Source organism: Mustela nivalis (assembly GCF_964662115.1).
Source record: "Mustela nivalis genome assembly, chromosome: 3".
NCBI lineage: Eukaryota > Metazoa > Chordata > Mammalia > Carnivora > Mustelidae > Mustela > Mustela nivalis.
Genome location: NC_139022.1, coordinates 110,999,315 through 111,014,632, shown reverse-complemented (window position 1 = coordinate 111,014,632; position 15,318 = coordinate 110,999,315). Strand labels below are relative to the sequence as shown.

Below are 15,318 nucleotides of genomic sequence, written 5' to 3'. Positions count from 1 at the left end.
AAGACCCGGGATGAAATCTCCAGGTCAGATGAGTAATCATTTTTTGATTGGGTGTTTGTGTAGTGGAGGAAGCTGGGAGGGATGGAAATATTTTTTCCTCTTCTTCTTTCCCACAACCACCAATTAAAGAACTCCTCTTGGAGGGGACCTGTGGGAAATGGCTGAGGGTCTCTGGAGTGGGCATAGTTGGGCTAACATTAGAGCTTGGTGAGAATGAGGGTGGGTGGAGAGAATAGAGGAAGAAACGCTGGCCCAGACTCTCTACCATCCTCGCCCCCTTTAGATTTCCTTTAGCTGCTGTCCCTCAGCTGCAGGAGCCTGGGGCTGGATTGGCCACGTCCTCCATTCTCCCCTCACCGTCTCCAACCTGTCAGGATCTCAGGAGACACCCAAGGGTCTTCTTCTTCTTCTCCTTTTTTTTTTTTTAAAGATTTTTATTTATTTACTTATTTGACAGACAGAGACCACAAGTAGGCAGAGAGGCAGGCAGAGAGGGAGGAAGGAAAGCAGGCTCCCTGCTGAGTAGAGAGCCCGATGCGGGGCTTGAGTCCAGGACCCTGGAATCATGACCTGAGCTGAAGGCAGAGGCTTTAATCCACTCAGCCACCCAGGCACCCTTCAAGGGTCTTCTTATATCAGAGTGAGGGCCATGTGCCTCTGCCTTCTCCAGTACTGCACTCTGTGCAAGTATCAGCAAGGAGGTTCTAGACTGAGGCCTTGGCTGTTGGTGCCTATTTGGCAGTGGTTAGGAATTCTTAGAGCTTATAGTGTTAGGAAGCCCGTTGTAAGCCCAAGGTTTTTATCTCTGGGTTCACAGGCTTATCTTCAGAGGTTGTTGGACCCACCCTCTCTCCTCAAGTGGTATCAAATTATACATTTCGTGGAGTCAGAGTTCTCATCAAATTCTTTTTTTACCAGTAAAAGTGATCCATACCACTTCTTTAATCCAAAGAAGATTAGTCTTTCTTAAAAAAAAAAAAAAAGGATGTTTTCCTGTGGGAGCCAGATTCCACTTGGATGGTTGGCACTGAGTAATGGAGACACCAGGTTGATTCTAGGAAGAAGCCCAGATCATCATCTTCACACTGTAATTGTCCGCTGAGGAACTTTGCATCCCCTTTGTAATTAGAATTTGTGGTTTAGGGACCATATGGATTTGGTTGGCACAGATCCAGAGAGCTTAACCCCTTAGAGTTGACGCCCACCTCCAAGGATGACAATACAGAGACAGCAGCCCTTGCATGTGTGTAGAGGGCGGGGAAGAGTGCCCTGTTGATGCTAGTAAGCACAGAATATCTATGAGAAGACACTGTTGTCAGGCTTTTTAAATGAATTACAGCATCATTTTTCTTAAACACCTCTATAAACCTGAGTTCTAGGCAGATTCTGGTCTCCAGGGTGACAGTTCTGATGCGCCCAGAAACTGTCAGCAGCATTCAGTGCACAGCAGCAGACCTTAAAGGGAAAGAAAACCCGAAAAGGGCAAAAGGGCATGAAAAGAAACTTCTTAAAGTAGAATAAAATTTTGAAGGGGGTTACGAAAGCACAGAACTTTAATGTGACAGCCCCTCTAGTTTTGACAGCCCCTCTCCTTGATTTTTTAAGTCCTGGCCACAGTCACAAACAGGGAGCCATCTCTGTTGAGACTTCCTGAGGGTTACATAAATAGTTTGGATGGTTCTATGTATATACGTTTTTTAAACAACAGTTTCTGAAAACACTGGAAAAACTCCCACTTATTTAACAGCGTGATGTCTGAGCCAGCCCTGGGAGTCCCTGGGCTACCTTACAGAATCACTTCCTCCTTACTGTAGTGGGGGCAGGGCCCTGGCTAAGTCGGAAGGCTCAGTGAGAGGAACAAGAGCTGGGTCTTCAGATTGTTCCTTGTGAGGGCAGCTATGACTTGTCACCATTGGAGAGTGGGGGCATAGAATGTAGCAGACATAGGTCTTCTAGGGACATCGTCCTTGCAGGAAGGAGCGTGTGCTCCAGGCACACTCTGCCCATTTGAATCTTGTGTGACAGAAGCATGGTTCCTGGGCCCCTAAGTCAGGGTGGGAATCTTCTCTTCTTTTTCAAGGTCTTAGCAGCCTCAGTGGCCTTGAGGGTTTCTGAGACCTGCGGGGCTGGGCTCCACCTGAGAAACGCTTATGTCTTTTGACACATCCTCATCAGCGACTCCCATTCCCCCTTCCAGTAGCCTCTGAAAAGTATCTCGAGAGAAAAACTGGTTTTATGCACTATTGGTAGTGGCTTAAAGGAAACAAGAAGGACCTCCTGCTTCAGAGTCCTCCTCCCCCTGCTCAGGTACCTCAAGTTTGCCATTAGAAATGTATTTCCAGTTACGTGTTTTCCTTGCTCGTCTGTTATTTTGGAAGTACAGTTAGCTGAAGATGCATAACTCATTAATGCAAATTAACTTTATCAAACTGATGCATTCTATTTAAAGAGGCCTGGCCCAGTGGTTCTAAGCCTTGTGGAGGTCACCAGCCCCTTCCAGAATCAGAAGAAATAGATGGACAGGCACCCAGAATTTTACACACTGTGTGTGGATTTCAAGGACCCTTTTCTTGACCCTACCTTGGAGCTCTGAGTTCTGTGAGAAGATGGTAAATGGAAAGAGGTGGTGGGGAGGGGTGGCACAAACAATGAACCTGGGTGCTTCTAGAGATCACTTGTGGTTTTCCCCAAAGCTAGTAGTGCGAACATGTTAGAAATGAATGTCTGTCACCCAGCTGTGGTCACTGCCATGCTCTAGAGAGGAGGTGTGCTTCCGTCCACTCATGATGTTGGGGGCTTGTAGGCAGTGTCTCTGAGCTCCCCAAGCTGCATGCACTCTATCTCCATTAAGCTGGTTGAGGAGAAAGACACCCATCCCACCAACTCCAGAGCTGACTTTCTGCTGGAGGAGGCAGAAGGAGGCTTGGGTCCATCTGTTGGGTTGGGGTCCTCTTGGCAAGGGGACAGGGGCCACCAGCCTTCTACAACCACCCCCAGCTCCCTCCAGACTACATATTAGAACCCTGAGTCTGAGATCTGTTTTATTTTCTTTGGGGAAGTCAATTTCACAAGTCAGCTTGTGATTCCCTGGGTATTGTTCTGTTCAAACTGGGGGAAACATGGGGAAAGTTTTTGGATCCAGACTTCATTCGAAAGCCTCACAGGGGATTTTGGAGGTGATGCAGCATAGTGAAACAAGCGTAGTGATCATTTGTCGTCCCGTGCTTGTTATGTGAAGCTCCTTCTGCCAGTGGTGACTCAGGGAGGGAGAATTTCCCCTTCTCGAGCCAGCTGGACAAGTGTCAACACTTCTTTCTTTGCAGACTCTGGCATGGGAGGAGGAGCAGGGCCTGGGGTAGGGGATGCCCGCAGGGTTTGGGGGGCTGGGCCCAGTTGAACACACATGAAAAGAGGGGGTTCTTCTCTTGAGTCAGTCAGTCAGGGGTCCCCTGGCCTCACAGAACTGTTCTCAGCCCCTGCCACAGCACCCCCCCCCCCCAAATTGGACACCAGTTTGTGTGCTTTGAGCTGTTCTGAGACTCACCTCTCCCCTTCTTCCCATCCCAGAACAAAGCCCAGGTTTTGTGTGGCACACTCAGGCAGGCACACCCTCATGAACCACTGTTTTTCCCAAACTCACACTCAGACTTTCCCCATTACTTCTTTCTGTTTTTTTTTTCTAGTAGTAGTGATTTTTGTCATTATTTCTGTGTCCACTGGTTTGCCTAATGTTAAAATAAAGAGTTCTCAAATAGAATGCCAGCAAACACTAGTCATAGATGAAGATATAGATAAATTGACATTTTATGAACTTCTCTTCCCCAAAAGTTACCACTGGAAGGGTGAAAAGGCAAGTCACAGACCAATACTTTCAGTAATGTACCTGACAGGGGACTTCTATTTAGAATGTACAAAGAACTTCTGCAGGTCAATAAGAAAAAGACAAAATAAGCAAAAGTCTTTTTTAAAGATGTATTTATTTGAGAGAGAGAGAGAGAAAGGCCCATAAGAGTGGGGGAGGGGCAGAGGGAGAGACCCTCGAGCAGACTCCCACCAGTCTCACCACCCATGAGATCATGACATGAGCTAAAACCAAGAATTGTCTACTCAAGCAACTGAGCCACCCAGACGTCCCCAAAATAGGCAAAAGTCTTGATCAGCAACATCTTACAAGTGGATATCTACATAGGCAATAAACAAATTAAAACTTACAAGATAAACATTCACCCAAAGGACTGAGACTTGAAAGACTGATAATACCAAATACTGCCAAACCCTTCTGCACTCCTAGCAGAAGTGCCAATTGGTATAATCACTTTGGAAAAATTTTTAGCAGTACCAACTAAAGCTAAGATTATGCCCATTTCCTAGGCCATGAATTCCACTTCTGGTATATGCTCAAGAGGAATGAGTGCGTATATCTTCCCATGTTTGTAACATTTTTATTCACAGAAGTCCCAAACTGGGGCACCTGGGTGGCTCAGTGGGTTAAAACCTCTGCCTTCAGCTCAGGTCATGATCTCAGGTCCTGGGATTGAGTCCCGCATTGGGCTCTCTGCTCAGCGGGGAGCCTGCTTCCCTTCCTCTCTCTCTGCCTGCCTCTCTGCCTACTTGTGATCTCTCTCTGTCAAATAAATAAAATCTTAAACAAACAAAAAAGAAGAAGTCCCAAACTGGAAACAGCCCAAATGTCCCCTCGTAATAGGAAGGATAAAGAAATCGCATCATATCCGTATCATGGAATATACCACAGCCATGTAAAAAAAAGAACACACTATGGTGACACAGAGCAACAGAGATGAATCTCACAGACATGTGGAACAAAAGAAGCCAGACACCAAAAATAGTGCATATTATATGATTCTGGGACCACACCTCTCATCTGGGAACCCCCAGCTTGGCCCAGTCTCTGCCACATGCCACAGGCTCTCCGTTGATGTTTGTGGACAGTGAGTGATGTGAGACCCTTACTGCTGAAGGTGCCTTAGGAGCAACGTGGTTGTAAGCAGTAGGGTGGAATCCGTCTGGGAGGCCGCTGACAGGCTTACCGTTCTGCTGCACAATGAAGCAGAACCTGCATGCTGTGAAGAGGAGCAGAAAGGAAGCCTTTTCACCGCAAGGGGGAGGGGCTGCATGTTCTGGGAAGACACCCTCACAGGTGCGCAGGGGACTAGGAGGGCTTCCTAAATGGATAGTATGGTGTTGAGAGGACAAGAGACAGAAGAGGCCCGAGAAGGGCAGCCCAGGTTCAGGCAGCTGCATCACCAGGTGGTTCCTGAGCATTAGTGAGTGCGTGTCAGAATTGCCTGGAGGCCTTCTGAAAACACAGATGGCTGGGCCCCACCCCAGAGTTCTGAGTGTACCCAGAGGTTCTGAGAATTTGCATTTTCTAACAAGTCCCAGGTGATGAGCTCCTGGTCTAGAAGCTCCACTTTGAGAACCACTGGCTTAAGCCAAAGCCACCTGGTCCAGCCACTTGTACCTCACCTGAGCCACAGTGTGAGGTAAGCCAACGGCAAGATGAGACGGGGGTGTGGACAGGTGTAGTGGATGGTGACCAGAGACTGAGGAATTTAGACTAATTTATAGACTTAATTTAAGGCCCATGGATGGACATGAATAAAGGCTGTTCTCTGGGAACAGGGTTCTTCCCACTCCATGGTCTGGGTACATTCAGCCTGAAGCTTAAAGCTATACAGATATGCAGGTGATAAATGCGTACTGCATTTGGCCTTGTAGAGATGAGCTCTATAAGCATCATATCTACGGAGGGATACTCCATTTACACTGATGGACAAACGGATTTTTAAAAGGCTGTTATTTTACTTTCAATTTTTCTAAATGTAATTTTTAAAAATTTAATTCCAGGATAGTTAACATACAGTGTTATATCAATTTCAGGTGTACAACATAGTGATTCAGCAATTCCACCAGTGCACTCCTTAATTCCAGCACCTATTTCACCCATCCCCCCACCCACTTCCCCTCTGGGAAGCATCAGTTTGTTCTCTAGAGTTAAGAGTCTGTTTCTTGGTCTCTCTCTCTCTCTCTTTTTAAATATTTTATTCACTTATTTGAGAGAAAGAGTGAGACGGAGAGAGATCACGAGCAGTGCGGAGGGTAGAGGGAGAAGCAGACTCCCCACGGAGCAGGGAGCCCGATGGGAGACTGGCTCCCAGCGCCCTGGGATCATGACCTGAGCCGAAGACAGATGCTTAACCAACTGAGCCGCCCAGGCACCCGTGTTTCTCTCTCTTTGTTTTTCCTTTGCACGTTTGTTTTGCTTGTTAAAGTCCACATATGAGTAAAATTGTATAGTAATTGTCTGTCTCTGACCTATTTCACTGAGCATTATACTCTCTAGCTCCATCCATGATGTTGCAAATGGCAGATTTCATTCTTTTTTATGGATGAATTATATTCCATGGTTGTGTGTGTGTGTGTGTGTGTGTGTGTGTGTGTGTATGTATTCACACACACACTTACCACATATTCTTTATCCATTCATCTTTCCATGGACACTTGGGCTGCTTCTAAAATTCAGCACTTGTCAGTAATGCTGCTATAAACATAAGGGTACATGTGTTCCTTCAAATTAGTGTTTTTGTATTTTGGGGATAAATGCTTGTGTGATTACCGGGTCATAGGATAGTTCTATTTTTAACTTTTTGAAGAACCACAGTGGCTGCACTAGTTTGAATTCCCACCAACACCGCATGAGGGTTCCTTTTTCTCCACATCCTCACCAACACTTCTGTCTTGTGTTGTTGATTTTAGCCATTCTGAGGGGTGTGAGGTGAGATCTCATTGTAGTTTTGATTTGCATTTCCGTGACAATGAATGATGTTAAGTATCTTTTCAGGTGTCTCTTGACCATCTGGATGTAAAAAGGCATCATTTTAAATATGCATCATCAAGATTCTTTGTAGCCATGCAGTACATGCATGCTGTGGGGACGGCCAATGGAAAAGCAATCTGCTGATCTGACCTTTCAGGCAAAAGCAGCAGTTTTACTCTTAATAAAGAGAAAACTGCTCTAGATTTCTCTTTCTAGTGGCCCACAGCCCTCCCAGGTTCCCAGGGACAAAGGTGTTACACCACACACCCAGTCCATTTCTATCACCAGAGGGACGCATGGATCCTGGAGGTTTCTCCCAAAAGGTCTCTCCTTGGCTAAGGGTGAGTTAGTCACTTGGGTGGGGCTTGGGGAGGGAGGTCAACTCTGAATGCCTCAGGTGAAGAGTCCCTGCCCCTCCCCGGATTGTCCTGGTTGGGACACTGGACCAGCCAGACAGGCCATTTCCTGGATGACCCAGGTACAAAAAGCAGATGCCATCTGTCGTCCTGGGTGCTGGCTTCCAGTTATACCTCCAATAAGTTACACTGAGTACCAACTTTCTGTCAAGAAATCTACTGGTTGTGGTAGAAACACAGATGAATCAGCCATAGACCTGCTCTCCAGAAACACCCGATTTAATAGTGGGGAAGGAGACAGAGGCCATTCCTGGTCATTAAAAACCGTTCTTCACAGGGGTGCCTGGGTGACCCAGTTGGTTAAGCGTTTGCCTTCAGCTCAGGTCATGATACTGAGATCTTGGGATTGATCCCCATATCCAGCTCCCTGCTCACCGGGGAGTCTACCTCTCCCTCTGCTCTCCCCCCACCCCATGTGGGCACTCCCAGGTGCACTCTCTCTCCCTCTCTCTCAAATAAATAAATAAAATCTTTAAAAACTCTTCTTCCTGGTCTCTTGTTCCCTCCTTTCACATGCCTGGTCTGGGTCTAGCTTCCAGCACTCCCCAGCCCTAGAGACTGGGGGCTGTCACCATTCACCAGAATCCTGGAGTCACAGAGATGAGTAAATCAAGATGCTTTTGGTCTGGTGGAGAGCCCTTCCTGACCCATACCTGGGGATAGGGCAATTCTGACCAGGTGCCCTCCAGCCATTCCCCATGATGCTGAGGACATAACCATCAGCTCTGGGCTGGGGAAACCCAAGTCTCCTTGCTGGTTGGGCTCCACATTGACCAAGGGAGCCCAGGGACCCCTGCCTTTGCATCAGCCTGGCCCAAACCAATCAAATCGCAGGTCTCTGGGGATTACAGCTGCTGCATACATGATTATCCACAGGAAGATGAGACGGGCTCAGGTGACTGTCAGTGCCTGCTGACTTCCCGAGGACCTCCTTTTTGTTGGAGTCCTGCCTCCCTTATTCCTTAGGGACCTGGAAACTGGCTTGCTTCCTCCTCACCGTCACCCGCATGTCCCCTCCCCTAATCCCATGTGCAAGAGAATCACTTACAATAGAACAGGGACCCAGAGATCAGAAGCAGATTTAGATCTTGCTCTGCAGCTCCGTTGCTGTGACTAGGGCAAAGCACCTAACCTTTCTGAACCTTAGTTTCCTTTATCTGTAGAATGGTGATAATGACCTTGTTTACTTCATAGTATTGTTCAGAGGCACAGAGGGTACAGAAGCAAAATTCTTGTCCTTAAACCGCCTTAAAGCCTAACAAGGGAGTTGGACAAGCACACTCACTGTGTGATCTGTATCAGACCAGAGGCTTGTTTGGGGTGCAAAGAGTGAGCAGAGTGGAGGCAAACTAATTCTATCTAATAAGGGGGACCTGCAGAGCTATCATGAGGTGTGGGGCATGGAAGCAACTTTCCAGGGCTTTGGACTGGCACTTGTTAAACACCAGACACTCTGTTAAGCATTTTACCCATGTTTTATTTAGTCCTCACAATAAGCCTGTGAAATAGGTTTTATAATCCCCATTTTATAGATAAGCAAACTGAAGGTTAGAAAGGATCATGCATTGCCTTGGCATAGTATTAACTGAGCATCACGCTAAATGTTGCCTGTATAACAGTACACAAAACAGACCCAAGTCCTCGCTTCTAGAGCTTGCATTCTATAGGTGAAGTCACTTGCCCAAAATGAAACTGGAATGTGCCAGAGCTGGGACTCAAACTCAGGTCTGGTGGCCTCCTGGGCTTGTGCTTTTCCCACCTCACCCCAGAACTCACCGCTCCCCAGGACACTCCTCTCATTGGGGGCACAGACTGCTCCTGCCAGCCCTTCTGGGGAATTTGGAGATTCCAAAGCAAGGCTGGGTCGGAGATAGGAGAGGAGCTGACATTTCTGTAGAACTTTCTGTGTCCCAGGCCCTTCCTGTCAGCACTGCCCCCCAAAAAGACTGAATGCCTGACTACCTGGATCCCTAGGGAGGGATGGAAAGGGGGAGCTTCCCCAAGGGGGATTCAAAGGAAGATGGGGGGCTCTGTATGCTTCCCTCAGAGGGAGACACCTTCTTCCTGGCTAAGGTAGGGAATCCCTTTGGATTTCACTGGGTTTAAGAGTGGGGCCTATTGTTTCCCTAGTGTTTAGACCATCTGAGGGAGGAAAACTCCAGACCAGGGTGTATCTGAGGATAAAGTCAGCCTCTGGCATCTGAGTGGATTCTGGCTCCCTAGTAAAAGGCTCAGCTCTGCTATTCCACTGTTCTGGGCTTCAGGCTGCTTCTTGTTGCCATGAGACCCATGACACTCCCACTGGGCAGTGATGTTGGTTTCCTCAACCCAAGAAGACAATCAGGGATTTGCAAACCTACCCCACTAAGAAAAAAAGATGCAGTTTACTCCTAGTGGCAGTCACTTGGAAACAATCTAAATGGCCAATGTTCGAGGATTAAATGAATTATGGTAAAAACATGCATTAAGTAGAATACTGTGCAGACATTAAAATTGGCACGTGGAAGAAAATTAATGGCATTAGAATGGTGCTTATAATAGGTTTAGTCAAAATTCATAACTAAAACAGTGTACACAGGGGCACCTGGGTGGCTTAGTGGGTTTAAGCCTCTGCCTTCGGCTTGGGTCATAATCTCAGGGTCCTGGGATTGAGCCCTCCATCAGGCTCTCCACTCAGTGGGGAGCCTGCTTCCCCCTCTCTCTTCTGCCTGCCTACTTGTGATCTCTCTCCATCAAATAAATAAACAAAATCTTGTGTTTTTTTTTAAGTGTACACAGAAAAATGGATAACCCAATCTTGCTTTTTTAAAAAAGATTTATTTATTTATTTATTTATTTGAGAGAGCTCGTGTTCAAGTGTGGGGAGGGTCGGAGGGAGAGAAGCAGACTGCCCACTGAGTACAGACCCCGGACCCCCAACCCTAACCCCACCAAGGCTGGATCTTGACCCTGAGATCATGACCTGAGCTGAAATCAAGAGTCGGTGCTCAACTGACTAAGCCACCCAGGTGTCCCAACCTGATCTGATTTTTAAAAACTCTGTGTATATGCAGAGAAAAATGTCTCCAAGGATGTATACCAAGTATGAGCAGTAGTCCTCTCTGGGTAGTAGAATTGTAAGTGATTTTTTTCCTCATCTTTTCCGCATTTTCCAATCCTTCAGTGAAAATGCACGTTTTTCGTAACCACAGAGAGAAAATCCCATGATATATATTAAAGAGAGAAGAGGAAAAGAATGTCTCCTTTTGGCCCTGTACTTAGATAACCGCAGGCCCTGGCCAGCTCTGGGATATTTGGATGCCGAAAAGTAGTGGGTCAGGGGCCAGCATGCGGAGAACTAGCCTAGCACAAACACCACGCCCAGACAGGCCACCCGACCCCAAAGCTTCCTCTCACCCCATCTCATTGGTTGGCTTTGCTGCATTTGTTGGCATCTGTCTCCCCAGGACGATCGCTTCCTCCACAAGTCAGGCTCTATTACCTCTTCTGTTCCCTCTCACTTCCCATCAGGAAAAGCGGCCCAAATGAGATCCTGGTTTGTAAGCATCAGAGGACAAACTCAGCAGCCCCAAGCTCTGGGCATTGATCCTAAAGCGACAGGGGCCAGTGAGAAAAGTGGGAACTCCTTCATGAGAGTCTAGAAATAGGCAGATATCTGGCTTATGGGGACAGAGGCTGGCTGAAGGTCAGCAACCTGCAGAACCTGGTCCAGCTTGGTAACTACGGCTGCCACTGAAATAGGCTGTGGAAATGCCAGCTTGGTGTGAAGTACAGGTGGAAGCAATTCGTCTGATCACTTTTTCCCCCTTCGCTCCCAGGGTTCCCAGGGCTCCTGCGGCCGCCATCTCACTTTGCCTATAGGCTGGTGACTTCAGCTCTTCTCTTTTGAACCTGTTGCAGTCAGGTTGTCATCCCAGCCCTTCCACTGAATCTGCCCTTGACCAATATCACCTGGGACTCTAAGTTGCCAAATCCAGACAAGTTCTTTGTCCTCACATGACATGACCTATCACAGTGGATTTGGCCATCCTCCTTGAACCCCTTTTTCCTGGTTTTCCTCCTATTGTACTCCTTCTTGGTCTCCTTTACTGTCCCTCAGTCCTTAGAGTTTCCCTGTTGACAGTCACCCCCTTGGTGGCCTTACCCTGTGTCACTGCTTTAAAGAGCCACACTCTGAGCACTTGCAAATCTTCATGGCTAGTCTAGACCTCTCCCCTGAATTCGCATATCCACCTGCCTACAGATCTCTCCATGTGAGTCTCTAAAAGGCATCTCCTACGTAACATCTCCAAAACTAAGTTCCTTATCTCCCCCCTCCAACAGGCTCCACCAGCACAATGCAAGCCAGATAGTAGCAATTCGAGTTCTAAGAATTCTTTATTTCAAACTCACCTCTAATCCATCGGTGATCCTGTTGGCTCTCCTTTCTAGAATCTGACCACATGTCTGTACCTCCATGCTGCCTCTGTAGTCCAAGCCACTGTCATCTCTTGCCAGAATTTCTGTAGTAGCCTCCTAACTGGTTCTACCTGTGCTCCCCAATTTATTCTCAACATAGTGTCCTGAGTGAATTGGGGGGGGGGCTTTTGTTTTGTTTTGTTTTTAAGAAGTGGGAGGAGAGAGAGAGGGAGAGAGAGAATCTTAAGCAGGCTGCATGCCCAGCGTGAAGCCCAGTGCAAGGGTGATCTCATGACCCTGAAATCATGACCTGAGCCGAAATCAAGAGTGTCAGATGCTTAACCAACTGAGCCACCCAGGCGCCCTCAGAGTGATATTGTTAAGATGTGAGTCACATCATGTCACTTTTCTGTGTAAAACTGTCCAGTGGCTCCCATCTGAGTCAAAGCTCAATTTCATCCAAGGGCCTTCTTTTTGTGCCCTGCATGTTCAGAACCTCACTGCCTCTCTGATCCCCTATCTTACCTCCCCTTCACTCACCCTGCTCTGGTCTGGCCCCACCACCCTTCCCAATGATCTTTACCATGTCAAACAGCCTCTCACCTCTGGGCCTTTGCACATGGTATTATGTTCCCTCCAACTGGAAAGTTTCTTCCCTATTAAATGTCAGGGTTCAGACTTTTATTTCTTTCAGGTCTTTATTCATAATTCACTTTCCCTGGCCATACTATTTAGAGTTTCATTACTCCTGCCCACCTGCTCCAACACTCCCTTGACTTTCTCCTGTTTGCTTTTCCCTCCAGAACACTTTCCTCTTCTGAATACTATATACTGTATTTTATTTCCTTCTCCCATTGTTGGTCTTGCCTCATAGAATGCAAGCTCCACAAAGGCAGGGTATTTGTCTCTTTTGTCTACTTCTGTATCTCCAGAGCCTGAGGGCAGTGCCTGGCATATAGCTGGTGCTCAGTAAATGCCTGATGAATGGCTCTATGACTCAAAATACATGAAAGGATGATTTTCTGTTTATAAAAGGCCTTGAGGGGCCCCTGGGTGGCTCAGTGGGTTAAAGCCTCTGCCTTCAGCTCAGGTCATGATCCCAGGGTCCTGGGATCCTGCCCTGCATTGGGCTCTCTGCTCAGCAAGGAGCCTGCTTCCCTTCCTCTCTCTCTGCCTACTTGTGATTTCCGTCTGTCAAATAAATAAATTAAATGTTTTTAAAAAAAATTTTTTTTAAAGGCCTTGAGACATGGTGGAAAGAGCCCTGGAGTTCCTGCCAGCATAGGAGCATCAAGAGACCAAATGAGAAAGAAATGCCCCCAGTGGAGAACGTCCATGTGTGGAAGTCTGGTGTGGGCCAGCATGCAGCCAGCTCACACCTCGGTGGCTTCTAAAAAGTCACCACAGATGAAAGGGGTCCCAGTTCTCTTCCATCCAGGCCTTTTTTTGCCCCAAGGCCTGCCCTCGGGACTCTGTCTCAATCACTTACTTTCCTTTTCTTCTCTAGGTGCCAGAGTTTGTAGCCTTTTGGAGGAAGACAACAACAAGGTAAGAGAACAATAAGACTGTGTCTAGTTTGGGACTTCCAAACTTACAAGGCCTTGGAAGGTATCCAAGGATGTTGAAAGTGTTGGCAGCTGGATGAAGCGAAGGTCCAGAGGACTCGTCTTGACTTCCTGGATAGAGTGTGGGTGCTGGGACAGTGAGGACAGCTCAGTATTTAACAGTGGATCATCAGCGGTGGCTGCAAGGTCTCAGACCCAAGAAGATTGTGCTCCCCTTGGGAAGACAGGGCAGCCTCCCCCAAGCCAGTGGGCTGTGCCCATAGCCTGGCTCTCCTGCTCTGCCTCCCTGGCCTCCCTCCAGGCCTTTCTCTTTCACCCCTTGCTTTTCTGCCAGGCCTGCTGAAGTCAGGGTGTCCTGGGCATGCTTTCTTTTTTTTTTAAGCAAGGATGGTTTGGGTGTAAATTTAGAGAAATATAGGATGCTTCCTGCATAGGGGTTCTCTGATTCTGGGTTAAACCACAGTCCAAATTTTAAAGAGTGAAAACACTCAGTAAATAATGGCTGTGGGGAATTGTGTACCAATGTACATAGTGTTAAAAATGTGTCCAGCATTGGACCAAGCAATTCCACTTTCTGGAATTTATCCTAGGAAAATAATCACAGTTATGCAAAGATGTGTGTACAAAGATAATTTGTCACTGCATTGTTTTTATAAGAAGGAGTGAGAGAGAGGAAGGAAGGAAAGAGAAAAGAAAAGGAAAGAGAAAAGAAAGGAAAAGAATTGGAAAGCCTAAGAAAAAGGAATTGGTCCTTTAAAATCTGGCACATCCACACAAGGGCATGTCACACAGCAGAATGACCTAGGTGTATACTTAATGGCAAGAAAGATGTTTGCATATATTGCTAAGTTAAGGAACAACAACAACAAAAAAAGGAAATGTAAAAAACTCAGCAAACATGCAAAGCGAGTGGCTTGGGAAACAGGCTGGAGGGCTGAAATCCAGGTCAGTCTCTTTTAACACATGTGAGCGCTCAGGCAGGTGATTTGATCTCCCTAAGTTTCTACTTCTTTCCAGTAGAATGGGCATAATAACACAGGTCTTGCAGAGTTGTAAGAATTGGGTGGGATTAACACATCTAAAGGCCTGGGCACAGAGTCCAGCCTGTGTTGAGTGCTCAGCAGGTGGGCACCCAGATGAGGTGTGAACCAGTAGTATTTCTACTTGTGTATAAGCCTGGAAATGTTCTGGAAATTCATAGTCAAGTAGTGGTTTTATTTTTGTGCATGGAATAAATGTTACTTATTTAATGATGGTGTTATTTTTAAAAGGAAGTAACAATTGAAAAGGTTAAAAAAAAAAAACACCTGCCATGCATTTGTCAGGCAAGCCAGCTGTGCAGCCTGGGTGAGTTGAGGTAGGAGGGAGGATTAGGAAGAAGGGCAGTGGGTAAAGGAAAGAACTGGAAGGACTGTTGGGCCTGAGGGCTGGTGCCCAAGGAGATGCACTTCAGCAGCTCAAGCTGCTATAGGCATGTCCCCCACTCTGGCCCCTCCTGGGGAGCTTCTGGGGCTCTCCTGGCAGGAGATACGGTGACTCAAGGCCCATCTGTCCCATGAGATGGCGATGAGTGTGTGCAACGAGCTCCGGCAGCAGAGCATATCAATGGAGGGGCCCTGGGCCTTCAGAAACCCAGCATCTTGTCCAGGCCCAGAGCAGGAGAGGCAGGAAGTCCTAGGGAGTTCCTCAAAGAATGACTTGCTCCTCTCTTCTTTGGCTCCCTGGCCAGATCCACACTCAAGAGCAGGATCTCCCCAGTCAATACAACCTTCTGGGAAGGGGAGCCAGTGACTGGTGACTGCCCCTGGGTTGCTGTGTGGGCTCCACCCCCATCCCCAGGCACCAACAGCCTTCACTGGCCAGTGAGATTGGGAGAAACTTTTCCACGTTAAGGAGGTGCCAATTTATTCAGCATTCTCGGGGCATGGCTCATCCATGCAAGTGACTTCTCCAAATAACCAAACTTAATCCCATTGCATTGCAATTTTTCATTGTACTCATTTTTAATTCATTTCTGTTTTATCATGTTGATCAAAATAATGCAGGCATATGGTTTCTGTATCAACAGTACAGAGAGGCTGGGAATAAAAACCTTCTCCCT

At 47.2% G+C, this 15,318-nt stretch overlaps 1 protein-coding gene across 3 annotated transcripts in view; it reads left to right on the top strand.

The window, feature by feature from the left end:
• The first annotated feature begins 13,159 nt into the window (after positions 1–13,159).
• RAD50 (RAD50 double strand break repair protein) overlaps positions 13,160–15,318 on the top strand; it is a 182,454-nt gene continuing 180,295 nt past the window's right edge. For 2 of the 3 annotated variants that reach the window (XM_082725634.1, XM_082725632.1), the window contains exon 1: positions 13,160–13,200. The gene's annotated coding sequence lies outside the window, so the exon portion shown is untranslated. The remainder of the gene's footprint in view (positions 13,201–15,318) is intronic. The other variant, XM_082725630.1, reaches the window with a different exon arrangement.